This window comes from Canis lupus, chromosome 19 (assembly GCF_003254725.2).
Source record: "Canis lupus dingo isolate Sandy chromosome 19, ASM325472v2, whole genome shotgun sequence".
In the NCBI taxonomy this organism is placed as follows: Eukaryota; Metazoa; Chordata; class Mammalia; order Carnivora; family Canidae; genus Canis; species Canis lupus.
Window position 1 is genome coordinate 325213 of NC_064261.1, and position 16400 is coordinate 341612.

The window sequence follows — 16400 nt, forward strand, 5'->3', positions numbered from 1 at the left end:
CATCAAGAAGCTCTTCTGCTTCCTCTGGTCCTAGTTCTTCCTTCCCATGGCTTAGAGGGCAACCCTAACTTACCCTTTGTTACACTCAGTCTCGTAGGCTCTCTCGTGTCACTGCTCTCAACCCAACACATCGAATGGCTGACAAAGAGGAGGAACTTAGTGTGGTGACTGAATAAACGAGCGAGGGTCTGCACGTACGAGGGGAACCATACAGGGATCATTACAGTCATCAACAGATGATGGTTACGTGGTTTGAGGGTAGAAACACGCTATAAAAGCAAAACAAACACTAGGACAATGAACTGATTAAAAGTTATCATTAAACTTGTATAAATATGTTTACACTTTGAACGTAGAAACAAGCATACGAAAAGCCACTTTAGATACTACTACATGAAATACAACTACACAGAAGAACTTTCACCCCAGGAATCCAGAAGGAGTAGCAAACACAGGGCCTACGGTTATAGTGAATGTGACGCACTGGTATGGGTTTCTCCTCCACTCTTTCGTCTGCCCCCTAGTGGAGTCCTTGTAAACAGAGAAAACAAAAAAAGGCACATACCACAAAAATGGGGAAAAAAACCAAAAACACACAAATGGAAAAAAACAGAACAAAAACAAAACAAGGCAGCAAGCCCTTACTCTGGACTTCTACAAATCAGTGACTCGAGGACAGCACGTTAGCTTATGAACTCCTCTTAAACACATGTTCCAAAGACAAAACTTCTATCAACAACCTAGGTAGGTTCACTATTTCCGTGAGCACCTTTGGACTTCTAATCATTGCCTTTTAAGGAAGAGTCAGCTTCTGTAAATTGAATCTAGGTAGCATACGGCTTCCTTAGTATTTCAGAAGACAAACAACTTACTTCCAACTGCTAGCTTCTAAGCTGACATGGCCTGGCCACTCTTGTTTTTCGGATGTCTGAGGCATAAATAGCTAAAACAAAATCATTTCTGAAACAAAGATTCTGGAGAACTATCGATTTACATCCACAGTACTTCAAGTCAAGGAACAACAGGTAAAGTGAGAGAGACCGTGGTTCAGTGATGGCGTGATGGTGTGGCTGAGTGACTCCTCTCAAAAAGCATGCTTATCTCCGTGGGCATCTCTCCGTCTAGAGAGGAGTGTGGGTTTTGGTTATGATCTCATCAGCAGCAAGAGCGGACTCTCCTCTAAACCGTCTGCCCATTTTATACTAGAGTTTTGCACTAACACGCTCGGCTCTCGGAATACAAAGATGACAGACACAAACAATCACGTGGCCCGCTCCTCTCCCCCTGCGACTGCTGACACACATCTGCAAGACAACCAGCCAGGGTTATACAAATTACACTCCCTGGAGAAAACATCAAAAAATGATCCCTGAAGGGAAGATGCAAGTATTAGACATAGTTTCTGGACTACAGTGATCTCGTGGTTCAATTTCTTAATTTCTAGAGCAGTAAGCATGCGTAACTCATGATTATTAGGAACAAAATGATTTCTAGAGAAGCAATTCTAGATTTTCTCCCATATTTAACTACTTGAGCATATAAAACTCCTCCTGCATTAGTGGGAACTCCGCTTCCCAGAACCCTCTCAAAATCAAATGAGACTCCACACAAAAAAACATTCCGAGATGCACAAAAACAAACAGACTTTACTTAATTACCATTTTTAACAACCTTTGAAGAAGTGCATTAGTATGATAATTCTGGTCATTCTAAAAGCAGTGAGCTTCCAGTGATTTATGACTACATTTTACATGGATGTGGTATCAGCTTAAAGCACCCTCACCAGTTTTTTCATGGAGGAAACAGAGTAGCTTAAATCAGGAGAGATAAAATGTTCAAAGGTTTATTTTAACAACCAAATGCTGAGGACATTGGAATATAGGACTTAAAGTTTTTCTGTTCTCAGACGGCTGTGAATGCTCTGAAAGGCGAGAGCAGACACTCATCTTCCTTGTTCATTTATCTTTCCCCTTTGGGTAACACCCACAGAGACAGGAAGTATCAAGGAAGACAGGATAAAACTCCTCTGCTTGTAATGCTTTTCCCAATTTCTCTGTTGTTGCTCAAATCTCTACTAGAAAAGCAGGAAAAAGCAAATTCCAACTAAAGACCCCCCCACACACACACACACAAAAAGACATTCAAATCATTTAAGGTTCCTATGTCAGGAAGCAGGAAGGTGGAGGGAACTTCCCCATTCCCTGGATATGGATCCATGGGTTAATTTTTATCTCTTCTCTGTTTTACTACCAGATTATTTATAGAGAGAGAGCAGCTAAAATAATTGACTTTAAAAATTTACTATATTTAGGCAATGAAATCACTACCAAGTTTTAAATACATTATGATACAATTCTTAAAGCACGCTTATACATCTAATTCTATGTTTTGGAGTCTGCTTAAATTATTTGTTAAAGTAACAGTAACAAAGGAACAAAACAATGAAGAGGCAGCTGTTCAATTTCTGTATCCAATTTGCAGCATGTTGTGTACTTATAGTTAAAAAGAGCAAAATAAGCTACTCAAGAAAGAATTGTTCCCATTCTCAAGTAATCATATTTTTAAAATGAGTGCAGTATCACTGGTAAAGACCTAAGTTTGGGGGATCCCTGGGTGGCGCAGCGGTTTGGCGCCTGCCTTTGGCTCAGGGCGCGATCCTGGAGACCCGGGATCGAATCCCACATCGGGCTCCCGGTGCTTGGAGCCTGCTTCTCTCTCTGCCTGTGTCTCTGCCTCTCTCTCTCTCTCTCTGAGTGTGACTATCGTAAATAAATAAATTTAAAAAAAAATGTTAAAAAAAAAAAAAGACCTAAGTTTGTACAAGCAACACTAACTTTTTTGTGTGCTATGAAATTAAACTTTAGCAATTAATCACAATTTGTAATCATATTTATCCTCTTCTTTGCTGCTTTGCTTGGCATCTTCTTTCTCCAAGGAGACTGCATTTAAGCAACTTAACAGCAGAGACTGTTTGAGTCACTCCTGTCTACCACGCTCACAGCATATTAGATGTAATAGTAGTAATATAAACAAAAGTATTTATATGAAAATGTCCTATTAAATTCATACCTACAGGAGGTGAAAGGACAATTCTACACTATCAGATAACACAACAATCCCCACCCCAGGCATCCTCAGCCCCCAGTTCTAGCCTCAAGAGAGGCATGTTCTAATTTTGGTTTCTCTTGGTAGTTACTCCTGCCTGTTACTCTTGGTTGAACCAACCCTTCCACCAGCCCCACCCTGCTCCATCCCTAACCATTCTTTGCCCTCCTCTGTGTCTGGGGAGGGGTAAGTGTGCTTACTGTTTTCTCCTGGCTTTAACTCCTAGTTTCCAGTGGTGGCTGCCTAATTCCTAAGCACAGTGCCCTGAGTCGTCGCTCCTACATTGTTCCAGAGCTCAAGGGTCTTATGCATACGGTTTTTAAAATTAGTGTCTATTATATCCTCCCCTGTCCCTCCAGCCATGAAGGTGTAAGGACCCTCATCTAAGCCCAGCCCACAGCACCGTAAGTAAGTAGTTCTTCATTAAAGTCTGCATTCAAACCTTCTGAGTTGAATTAACCCTAAAAGAGACCTCATATTTCCAAAAGCTATACTTCCACAGGACTCACTACTTTTAAGCATTATCTACCCAACCTTGCTGTCAGCTCACTTTCCCATTGCCTTTTTCCTTCTTCCTCCCAGAGGCCATCAGTTCTACTCCCTCAAGCAGAGGGGCGTCCAGGCACATGGTTGGGCCAGTTTTGTGATTAGCGTAGATGGAGTGTAACTTTCTAGGACCGATGCGTGTGCAGCCCCTGCCTTCATCTTTCCTCGTGCCCTCCCACTGCCCAGTAATCTCCTGCTGTATGTATACTTCTACACTGTCAAGGCTGTAACACCTACAGCTCTAAGTAAGTAATAGCTCTAAGTAATAGCAGCTCTATTCTGCTCTATAACCACCTCGCACCTCTGTTTTTGGAACCTAGGGTTGAGTCTGAGAGTTTAAAATCAATGAGGGGCACTTAACATTATCACGACAATGGGTGTGTGTGATTTTCTACAGTCCCAGGTTGGGGCTAGGGCAGCATTTGCCTCCAAGCTTATCCAGTGTCAGTGTCACGACCCCAGGCCACATGACGGGGGATACTCCTACAGTCAAAGTCTAACGGATTCTCTTTGTTTTATCTCACCAACTGTCTTTATGAACTTCTACTTCTTATCATTTCCCTCCTTTCCTAGGTCCACTCTGCTGGAATCCCCCATTCCCCACCCCATACCTCCCTAGCCTCCTCCTCCACCAGGACTGGGTGCTGACAGGCCTGGCTCATCTGTGAATTCCTGCACTGCTTCCCCAAGTGGGCCCACCAAGCCCTGCAGGCCATGTCTTCCTCTTCCTTGGCTTACTCCTCACTTTGCCACATCCAAATCTTGAGAAAAGGCACCTGGAAGGCATGCTTAAAGGAAACAGCATAGCACAATGGTCACTAATGTTTCGTAATTCCCTTCCATTTGAAAGAAAGGTTTTAAAAATCAGTATTTGTTATGCTATTCTCTTAAAGGGAACAATGGTATTTAAAAGTTGCAAACTTCCTTTGGTTGCAACTAAAGGCCTTAACTACCTAATTCATGTGCACCTAGTAATCTTACTAATCATTTAAATTACAAGAATATTAACCCATGAAAACATGAATTTCGTATTCGATTTTTCTTTTATGTACTCAACTGTGTATTTGTTAAACAGAATTCATTCAAAATGTAAAATATTCTTCTTAGCACAAAAACATCTAAAATGATATCAACTGGTAACCTAAAAAGTTTGGAGAGGATATTTCAGTGGAAAAATGAGTAACTATATTCAATTTATTCATTCATTCACTCATCCAAAAATATTTATTGAGCACCTACATGTACCACTGTTACGGCTACTGGAGGAATAGCAGTAACTCAAGAAACAAAAATTCACCTGTCTCAACAAACTCAATTTCTAGTGGAGAAACACAAAAACAAGGAAACAAGCAATACTGGTTTTAGAATTCTATAACTGCTAGACAGGAAACCTAAAGTTGATCTGATAGTCCTAATCTTATGTAAATAATCCAAAGGATGTATGGAACCGTTATGATCTTCTCAGAGAAAGTATCGTTGTACACTAAGCCACACTACTCTTAACGCAGTCCCACTGGGCAGGGACAATTATCAAGCTCTCAGGATCAGATCCTGGGAGTACAGGCTTGAAAGCTCTGCAATCTTGTCTTCTCAAAGGTCTCCATCAGCTAATAAGATGAGGTAATTGATGTGCAGCTTCACCGTGTAATCTCGACACAAGGCCATTACTTCAGTCCCCTGACATCATCAAATACCAGTCCTGGAACACTGATCTCTCTAGTCTGAAATCTATAAACAGAATAAACAACTCGAGTGAAAAATGGGGGGGAGTGAATTAACCTTCATTTTATATATATATATATATATTTTTTTTTTTAACATTTTCTACATTTTGTAAATGACAAACATTTTGTAAATGACAAAGTTTGCTCTTACCCTACCTGAGAGAGAACAAGGGAACGAATAAAGAGGTATTAGAGAAGACGAAGAAAAGTATTAGGAAATCCAACAAATATTGTATGATGATAAGCCAAGTGGCTAAAGATAATGAAATTATTTGGCCTAAAAAATAAATACACAGATTATGATGATTCTGTGTATGTGACAGTTTTCCCAGGGAACATACCTTACATACAACTTGTGTTCAGTAAGCATTACTTGATGCTGAAAAATTATCTCTGCGAAGGAAAAATAAGCAAAAGGAGACACATTTTCCTTCAAACAGGAGCAATTAAGCTGGACACACAGAATAACTGAGGTGGGGTCCCTCGGGAAGTAGGAATGTTAACACTGGTCATCCTGCAGGAACCTCCACCTTCCTGTTCATCTAAATTTTTCTCCTCTTCTGTTAACTACCTTTCTTATTCTTATTTCTTTCTCCTTTTAACTATTAATTCTCTCTTAAAAAAAAAAGATTTTATTTATTTATTCATGAGAGTCACACAGAGAGAGGCAGAGTCACAGGCAGAAGGAGAAGCAGGCTCCATGCCTGACGAGGGACTCAATTGATCTCGGGTCTCCAAGATCACACCCGGGCTGAAGGCGGCACTAACCTGCTGCGCCACCCGGGCTGCCCCTAATTCTTTCTTCTATGTCTCCCATCCAATTCATTTCTTCTGACACTTTGTCACATATACATCAAGGAATTTCTGTTTAAGTGTCTGTCAGGTTGTCAGATTGTCATTTAATATCCTTTTCTTAACTTTAAAAACAGGTATATTTATTACTTTTTTTTTTTTTTTTACATTTGAGTATAGGTCGTCTTGACTTTTTTTTTCAGTAAAGCAGGCACTATTAAAAAGAAAATGGTCCTTCATTCTTGATGCAGAAAACAGATAGGGATCTTTGATAATTTGGACATTCATAACTTGACAGCAAGGACCAGTTTAGATAATCTCTAAAGACTTTCCACCACTACTACAGTAATAATAATCATTAACATTTATTGAAGACTAAATATCAGACATTGTTTTAAGTCCTTTCCTCATTAACACAGTCCTCACCGCAGGCCTATGAGGTATGCACTGCAATTTACAGAGGAGAAAACAAGTCACAGAGAGATGAAGTCACTTGTCCCGGGTCATACTGGAGGTGGTCAAGTTAGAATTTGAACCGATGCAGCCTGGCCCCAGAGCCCATGCTCCTAACTGCTATTATGCTACCTGTGACAGGGGACAGCAAACATTTTTGTAAAGGGCCAGCTAGTAAATATTTTAGACCTCGCAGCCTACATGTGCTCTCTATTTCATTGTCTTTTGCTTCTTCCTCTCTTTAAATAATCTTTTAAAAATGTAAAAACCTTTCTCAGCCCTTCTCAAGGGCTACAAGCTGCAGTTTGCTGACTCCTGGGCTATGATTTTATTTTTCTGTGAGCCAGCCTACTATTTTTTATTTAGACAAATTCAGACAGAACCAAAGGTGAAAGATTCCAGATAGGTAGTTTACAACCTATAGTCCACGAATCCCCAAGAGCTATCAATTGTGGGTTGCCGCTGAAACAGTAAATGTAAAGAAAATGCAAACAACAAAATCAAAGAATTGTGGGTGGTCTGTGGACGCTCACACAAGGTCACATGAGCCAGGCAAAATTATGACTAACGGGAATTAATGAAAAGCAAAAATCTAGGTGAGCTTCAACAACCTAGTATTCACGTGTAGAAAACTCTGGATGTTTCTCTTCCTTATTTTATTTGCTGGGCAGAACTACAATTATAATCTGCTCATTGATGTCTCTAAGAATATCTGCACGTTAAAGAAATTTCTTCTTTTTCAAAGTCCCTCATAAATATAAATTCACTGTTGATTTATCAAAAGATTATCTTCAATGTTAGAAACTAACGAGAAGTAGCTAATTAACTATTAGCTCAAGACCCCTGAAAAACTTGGAAATCATAAGAAATGAACTTCATCAATCGATAATCTTCCAGATCCTCTGGCAAGGTCCTACTCGCATGAAATACTAACATGTCATCACCACTTACCGCTCTCTTAAGATTTCAGAATTTTCTAAATGTTTTTTTTTTTTTTAGCCCTCATACATTTTACCACCGCTTTTCTTAAAAACAAAACAAAAACAAAAACAAACAAAAAACCCCCTCTATTTCAACAATGAAGTAATCATTTTGATAAATGCAATCAGAAAGTAGGAATTTAAGCACTTTATTTTGGCTTTTGACTCTACCAACTCAAACAGGTAAATCTACAAATCCCACCTCTTAGGAAACTTATTCCTTAGAGATAAACATTTAGATAAGATTTGGTTCAGGGTATTACTGTTTATTTTTGCCGTTTTGGTGGGGGGAAAATAAAAATTCAAAAACAGATTCACTTCTTTCTTTCATATCAGCTTTGGACCATCTGTTTAAAATGTAGTTTAAAATGACTACAACTATTTTTAGCAGTTAGGCAATGGGTTACTTACAAAAACAAAAACAGATGTCTGCTCTTTAAGATGACCCCGTTATCAAACATATGAGCATTACTTGCAGACAAAGAGTCCAGAGCAAGTTACCCAGCAAGCCTAAAAAATGCAGATTTAAAAGAATATACTACGGAGCAATATATGGAGCAAATCAGGATATGATTTCATTCCTTATAATTATTTCTCAGCAATTGGTAAATACACACAGATAAATTAACTAGAGGAGATCACATTAATAAAGGTTTAAAAATATTTGCTAAAACACTGGATCTTTTCTCTCAACTTAGCTGTCCTTAAGAATCTGTACATTTTGTCTGGAGAAAACTTCCTTACTTCATAATTTTTACCTGAAGCACTTTCTTCTAAATTCAGGAACGTATGCATTTTACCTCTATTTTTTAAAATGACAACAGTAACAAATCAGATATAATCTCAATGAGTATTTATGTGCTTCTTAAAATGCTGTACTTTTGTATGGCCTGTGCAAGTCCCCTCTTCCCTGCCTTCCTTTCTGTGCTTTAAGATGACTATCCTGCTCCTAGAAAAACTTTCTTTAGAAGCTGTTGTACTTTGTCCTTGCCAGGTCAGATAAAGGGTTAAGTTTAATTTACAGATTAGGTCTTTCCCCTAAGTGGCCGACAGAGAGGAAGGAGGAGCACAGCTAAACGGGCATTCACTCCTTTACCACAGTCCCACCCCATTTACCTTTTATCCACCCTTTCTACCCTCTTGACCTTTTGATCCATCCTCAAGGCTTACCTGGATTTGAGCCTCAATACTCAAGGACCCCCTTCCCCAAAACTACTAAGATCTTATGGGACAAAAAATTCTGCTGCTGCAGGTCTTTGATTCCTCTTCCCCTGGAACAAGGATATTTAAACTCTTATATAAAATGTTATTTTTTAATAGATAAATAATGGCTGCATTTATTAGGTACTGTGATGCAGACTCCACGTTGCTCGCCCAAATCTGCTCTTCCATTCTTTCACAGTGAATGAATTTTAACTGGGTACAGGGCTGTCCAGCTAGAAATGATATTTCTTAGCCTCCCCAGCAGCCGGATGCGACCAGGTGAAGCGAATGGCAGGGATGTGTACCAATTCTGGGTCTGGGTTTATATGCACTGAGCATGTCTCCACACTCCCTGCACCACCCAACGCCCCCCCATGACCTTCAAGCTGGGACACAGATGTGGCTTGCCTCAACCATGTAGATGGGACTCTGTGATGCCGGGGGCAAGGTTTTCCCGGTTTATGCGAGTAATAAGTAAAGTTATATCTCCTTTAATTCACTATAGGTGGCGGGGGGGGGGGGTCTCTTCATTCCAGCAGCATAGACTTTACCGTAATTGATGCAAACACTCTATGTATCTCTGTTCTGAGTGCTTCACATGAATTATCTCATTAATGAGCTTCTAAGGAAAGTATGGTATTATTCCCATTTTCCAGCTGAAGAAATACAGACTCAGAGGGTTAAGTGAGTTTTCCAAGGGAAGAGTAGGAAGGATAGTGCAATGGTCAACTATAGATCTGTACAACACATAGTTCGGATGCCCAACCATACCACAGTGTTTCTTAAAAGGAAACTACTCCTTACCATGCAAGTATCTCACTCTTACTGAGATTTTTCTTCTGTGTTATCTCTTACATACCTACAGGAGAAATATTATGAGCTCAAAATTAAGGAATATAAATCATATTAGACTTATTCACAAAAAGCTTTAATTTAGTATATTGAAGAGCTAAATTTGTATAAAACCCCAAAACTTCAAAGTAATCACACAGCAAGCCGGCAGATTGAAACAGTCTTCTGGTTGAAACTTTTTACTCCATTTCCAACATTCTATTATGTTACACACAAAGCCTAGATCTGTACCTCAGTTCAGGGCTGTTAAGACACAGGATTAATTCAAAACAAACTTTTTGGCTGTATTTAATATTGTGTTTGTTATGAAAGGGCCCATGAAATACTTACACAACATTGGGGTTTTCCCTTCAGTAATATGAGGCCACACATCTTCAAACCCACTCCTCCCAAACTTTTCAAACTAAAACCAGGAGAGTTGCTAGGGACGTATGTATAGGAGAGGTGTGAGAGGGGAAGGTATGAAGGGGACTTTATTTCAGCTCTTAAAAAAAAATCATTTTTCTTAAGAATCCATTTAATCTTCTAGAAAGTTCTTACAATTAAGTGCCAGACTCCATTTATTAATTTGTTCAATAAATATGCATTGAACACTTGCTGTCTGTTGAGTCTGTACCAGACACTGGACCCAGAACAGTAAGTAAAAAAAGAATCCTAGGAGGCCAAGGTAACATTGGGACTTTCTCATAATGGTAATGGTTTCTGACCTTAACTTAAGCTTGAGCGAAAATTCCAGAATAAACTGTCTTACATTCTAATAATGGCAAAATGCACAGCCTGTAAGAAAAGAAAACCCTTCTATCCGTCCTTTCCTGACTCTGTCAGAAGGGCTGCAAGTACTGTGTGTTTGTTTATGCTCTCAGCATCAGCTCCTGGACTTGCAGGGGAAGCCTCACCACTATCTAGGGAGGATACTTTCTTCCAAGCCTTTACAAGGTCTGAATACACACTGAAGATTCCTCCTTATCCACCTGCTTCCCAACACTGTCGCCAACCTCACTAGGTTTTAATTAACAGGAGATGAGTGAACATGAATTCCTTGCCAGCATAAGCAAGTATTTCATTATTTAGATTGGTCTCCTCATTCTAGGTTTGCTTAAAAAGACAGAAGAAGAGAGAGTTGGCACTCTACCGTGCCAATCATTTCTATAAAAATAAAAGCTCTTTTACATTTGATTACCAACTATGGAAAGACAAAGCTGTGAAAATACTACTTTCTGTGAGTATTATGGGGGTGACTTTTGAGAGGCTTTCCATGTGATAAGGTAGGTCTCCAGCAGGAAGGCTGAGAAAATGCCCCAATCCTGCCCTGGGAGTGGCCCACTTGGCTTCCCCACAGGTGGCCCAGCTCCTGCTCTCAGGGAGTTCTGCACACATGCTCCTCCTTATGCCTCCCAAAAAGCACTATCTGATTTCTGGCTCAGCCTTGGCTTTCCAAGGAACTGTTTAAAACTTCCAAATATGACTGCATTCAAATGCTGCTTCAGGTCTTAAAAAAACACTTTTAAAAATATAGTGTTCTTTCACTATAAGCTAGCTAAAAATGGCTCTGGGTTTTTAAAATCTTAACTGGCACTCATTTTGAATGCAATTATTAGAGCTCTATTTTCATCTGTACCTAAGTTCCTCCAGGTAGTAAATGCCAGTTTTCAGTGAGAGGCATTAATTTGTAGATGGCACCGTTTGTAAACAGCATCACTGTAGCACCGACCAACCTGTCTTATGTCAAAGTGAAGACTGCACAGCCCAGTGACTTCTGGACCTGGCCTCAGAAACCTAATAGCCTCTGCCAAACTAGAAATACACAGTTACTCAAACACCACACAGAAAGCAGGGAGTACTACAAGAGATACAAGCAAAGCTTTCAAGGAGGGAAAGCTTATCTTAGATTGGGAGAAGGGGCTCAGCTAGAAAGGGAAACAGAAATGTGGGAGCTAACAGAAGGAAGTCAGCACCCCCATCTGCCCCAGCTGTGAATGTGCCTACCACGTGCCAGTCCTAGTCCTAGGTCCCCAAAGGCTTTCAATAGTGTGAGGCTAAGGAGACAACCAGAGCAAATACACAGAAATAGCAAAAGAGCAGAGTGAGGAGGAGGTGTTTTCTGTGAGGCTACAGCCCCCAGTGGGAGGAGGTGAAGAAAAACAGGACAGGAAATTAAGATTAGGCCCAAAGAATCGGAAGACTCGGAGTGACAACCCAAGGAGCTGAGCCTTTATTGAGTAGGTAATGGGATCTACTGGAAATCCTTTAAAGGAGAATAACATATGAGCCACACTTTAAAAGGAGGTTACTTAGCAGATATGGAAGAGGCTGAGGCATCAGGCCAGGAGACCAGGGACAAGACGATGAGCAAAGAAGATTGACAGTGGGAATTCAGCAAGGTCAAATGCAAGCTGGAGAAGTGGTCTGCAAGTAGGGGAGGGAGGATACTTGAGCTATAGTGCTCTACTTTAAAGATTTATTTGAGAGAGAGAGAGAGCGCGCGCGCGAGTATACATTGGGGAGGGGCAGAGGGATTCGGAGAGGCAGATTCCCGCTCAACAAGGAGCCAGGGGCAAAGCTCGGGCTCAATCCCAGGACCCTGGGATCAGGACCTGAGCCAAAGATGGACACTTAACCAACTGAGCCACCCAGGTGCCCCAATAATGCTCTACTTTATTTTTTTTTAAAGATAGATTGATTGATTGATTGATTGATTTATTCATTCATTCATTCATTCAGAGAGAGAGAGAGAGAGGGGCAGAGACACAGGCAGAGGGAGAATTAGGCTCCATGCAGGGAGCCTGACGTGGGACTCGATCCCAGGTCTCCAGGATCACACCCCAGGTTGCAGGCGGCGCTAAACCGCTGCGCCACCGGGGCTGCCCTAATGCTCTACTTTAAAAATGGAAGCTCATTTTAGTAACCAACCTTTTGTATCCTCCCCCTTCACCTCCACCAAATCACTTCATGCTGAGGCGCCTTTAATCATTCCTTAAACACTGCTTCTTTAACAATTAGTTGCATACCAGCTCACTGCCCAGTGGGTTACTAGTCTTAAGAGTCTTGACTCTGAATTTCTAAGGCAGTGACTCACCCTACTTACCAGGCCCCTTACAGTGGTAGAGACTACCAGTTGCTCCCAGAATACTCATTTCCTCTTATCAACGAACCCTCTTGCTCAACTATGGACCCCAAGAGTTGGGGCATTTTCTTGAAGCACTGACAATTGGTGAAACATTCCAACCACTAGTCCAGAAAAGCCCTGATAGCAATGGAATGCCTAGAAGACCCTGAACCTCTTCCTAGAAAACTCTAGGTGTCCATCTTAAGGTGGAGAGTTCAATTAAGGCTTGAGCCTGTCACTTCCCCCACTACCAGACCAGAAATAAATTTCTTCTTTCTTTTTTCCAAACCCACACCTCTTGAGTTACTGGCTTTTCTTGCCAAGTTTATTTGAGTTTGTTCGGCAACAGTGTTGGCCAGCCCGGCCAGGTGCTATGCTTTTGGTTTGTCCAGCCCCCTTGGGATTCCCTGGGAACAAGCAGTTGGCTGGGGCACCACGCCAGAGATTAGCTGCTTCCTGAGTTAGTGGCTGTGATAGACCGACCATTCAGTAACACCTTTTTTTTCGGTAGTAAGCCAGCAAACTTCTTCTATAAAGGACCAGGTAATAGCTTCCTTGGGCTTTGCAGGCAATACGGTATGTGGCACAACTACGTAACTCTTCCATTACAGTGTGCAGGCAGTCACCGACAATTCATAAACAAATGGGAGTAGCTGTTTTCCAATACAATTTTATTGACAATGACAGGTAGCTAATTTGATGCTCAGACCATTCTTTGCTGACCCCTGTTCTATACTAACAGAAGCTTTCACAGAGCAGCTGACTTGCTAAAAGATGACGTTTTCCAGCCTCCTTTACAGCTAGCTGTGGTCATGTGACTCTGTTCTGGCTAATAGGCTGGGAGTGAAAATGATCTGTACAACTTCTAGATCAGCCCCCTCTTCTTGGGCTGAAAAGACATCATGGGGAGTCATTTTTGACTGTGAAGATGGGGGCAACACCCCGGGATGGCAGAGAAAAAAGATGGAAGGAATATGTCTAGTGAAGTACCAAAACTAGTCCTGAACCAGGATGGACCATCTGGACTATTCAAAGGCAGAATGAGAAGAAAAAAGCCCCCCAAACCTTTTAGCCTATTAGGTCACCGTATTCTGGTACATTGTTTTTATACAGCTTTGCATTTTCAGGTCTAGCTCAAGTGTATGAGGCTGTATTCTCAAGACCAAATGACTTGCTGCAGGGCTGTGGAAGGATTACAAACCCACACACTGGTCAGATGACTCTGTACCAATCTGTCATCATCACAGGACCTAATATCAAGTGAAAGCTTATTCTGTTGCGTGCACTTATACAAGCTCTCATTATCTTGAAAGCAATTATTATTACGATCATGTTTACATCTGAGCTGACATTCAGAGACATTAAGAAATATGCCCAAAGTCATACCGCTAAGTAACTGCTCAGATATGTAAACTTGGGGACATGTGACTCTCAAACGTACATTTTCCCACAAATCAACTCCCTTGTGTCAAGGACAAGCCATAGTTGTCAATTCTAGGGTGATATTTAGAGATGGTTTTGTGATTCCAGGCTTCAATCTTCAACTGAAGAGTACCACTGAAATTTACTCTACTTGGTTTAATTACCACCCCCCTTAAAGAGCCAAGTAAACCAAAATGACATAAGTTTAATGGCTTACCCAGATTCCTTTGAAAGACACTGAGAATGCCAGAATGTGGATTTTATGAGAGAGCCACGGGGGCTGCCAACTTGGTCCCTGCTAGTGCCACCACCTCCTCCTCCACTGCCCATTAGCAGTCAACTGTCTGGACACCTGCTACACCAGGCTGAATGGAGCCTGCAAAGTAGTTTCAAACTATGCCAGCAGAGGGGAGGATTTTTTCTTTCCAGGAAAGGGTGAGCAATGCCACCGACATTTGCTGTTGACCCTACTCTGCCGGGTGTAGCATCCGTCTCTGCTGGGGGCCTGGCACCCACCACCCACCGTGGGGACCATCTGGCTCCATTTCCTGGACCACATGGCCTTTCCTGTTCTATAAAGCCTGGAGGCACAAGGAAAGTCAAGTTGACCCCAAAATTAAAGCACAGCCAATGGCACCAACTGTTCATCATAGATGAACACAAAATTCAGTTGCAAAAAATTTTAACCTTATTTCAAATTTGAAGGGAGGAACTATTTCAAAACTAGTTTGATTTCTTGAATAGGATAAGTAGATATTTGAAAATTTCACTTCAGTTATGAGTGGCTACTTAAAAATTAATTATTATAATTGTTACCGTATCAAGGATTACATAAAGAAAATATTTTGTTACAGAAATGTAATGAAGAATACGTAAATCTATCTTGAGCACAAAATTAACACGTTCCCAATTACTTTGTAAGCCAATTATTTTTAAAATAGGAAGTAAGACCTTACCCTCAAAATGGACTTTTTAATTTGGCACATCTTTAAGTATTTCCAGAGCCAAAGAGATGCCATATCATAGAGCCACCGAAAATCGTATTTTCAAAGAACATTTTGGAATGCGGAAAATGTTCTCACATTATATTGCTATGCCAAAAAAAAAAAAAAAAAGGTTTCAAAAAGGTTTACATTCTTATAAAAGAATAACTATGTATCTATTTAAATACACACAGAAAATTAGGAAGTAAATACCTCAACATTTTAACAGCAGTTTTTCTCTTAGTGGTAAAACTAATAAAAACTAAGTGGTTTTTATTTTCTTCTCAGCATTCCAAAGTCTTCTAGAACACATCTCACGAAAGTATACATTTTTAAAAGAACTAGAAAGACTATCATGACACTAACAGCACAGCTTTCTCCTACGTTCTGTGAGGATGCAGAATGTGGTTTGGGGAATGGTCCACATCTATGGGTATAAATGTCTCAGAAACGGACAGATTTAACAACACACCAAGTCTCAATGTTCCAAGAGTGGACACTTGAGGAAGAACGGAGGGGTACCAGAGCACACAGAGGAAGCCACTGGAGAGAGGGCCCACACCTATTACAACACACAGCTATTCTCCACATTTCATCTCCACTAAATTGACATTAAAAATGGAACGAGGAATGTGTGGCACTCAAACATCTGTGACATATCATTATGGAAGAATAATATTTCCAGGAATTCTAATTCACAATTACTGCTTTCAAATTGAGAAAACAACTGTCAAATTGGAAAGAAATTCTGTGCATGTCACAATGTAGCAGTAGCTAAAATCAACTAGAAATCAGTTTCCATTTCACAATGGGAGTTACTAAAACCTTAGAAAATCCCCACAATTTGGGAGAAGTTAGGATAAAGTCTAAAATCGGAGAACGTATCTCCTACCCCAAGTCACGAGGCACAACAGGGTCTGAGGCAACCTATCTGTTTGCAGATAATGAAAGACAAAAAACAGAAAACAAAACAAAACAAAAAACCGTAAAAGCTCAAGCTCACAAATCACTGCCCCAAGTTTCACACTAATGGTCATATGATCCTCCAACTGCTGCTGCTCAGACAAACAGTCTCTTCTTTTGTAAAAAGCCAACAGGATCACTGAAAAGGCCTAAACTAACCAGACTCCTTTACTTTTTAAATGATGGAGCCTCTTAACAAAAGAAAATTGGACTTGGAAAAAATATTTCAGGAAAAGGTGAAGGTAGGGAGTTTCAGGAAAATGATAAAATT

General features: G+C 40.6%; 1 protein-coding gene across 6 annotated transcripts in view; it reads right to left on the reverse strand.

The window, feature by feature from the left end:
- GAB1 (GRB2 associated binding protein 1) overlaps positions 1-16400 on the reverse strand; it is a 115849-nt gene that overhangs the window by 53818 nt on the left and 45631 nt on the right. The window lies entirely within an intron of this gene.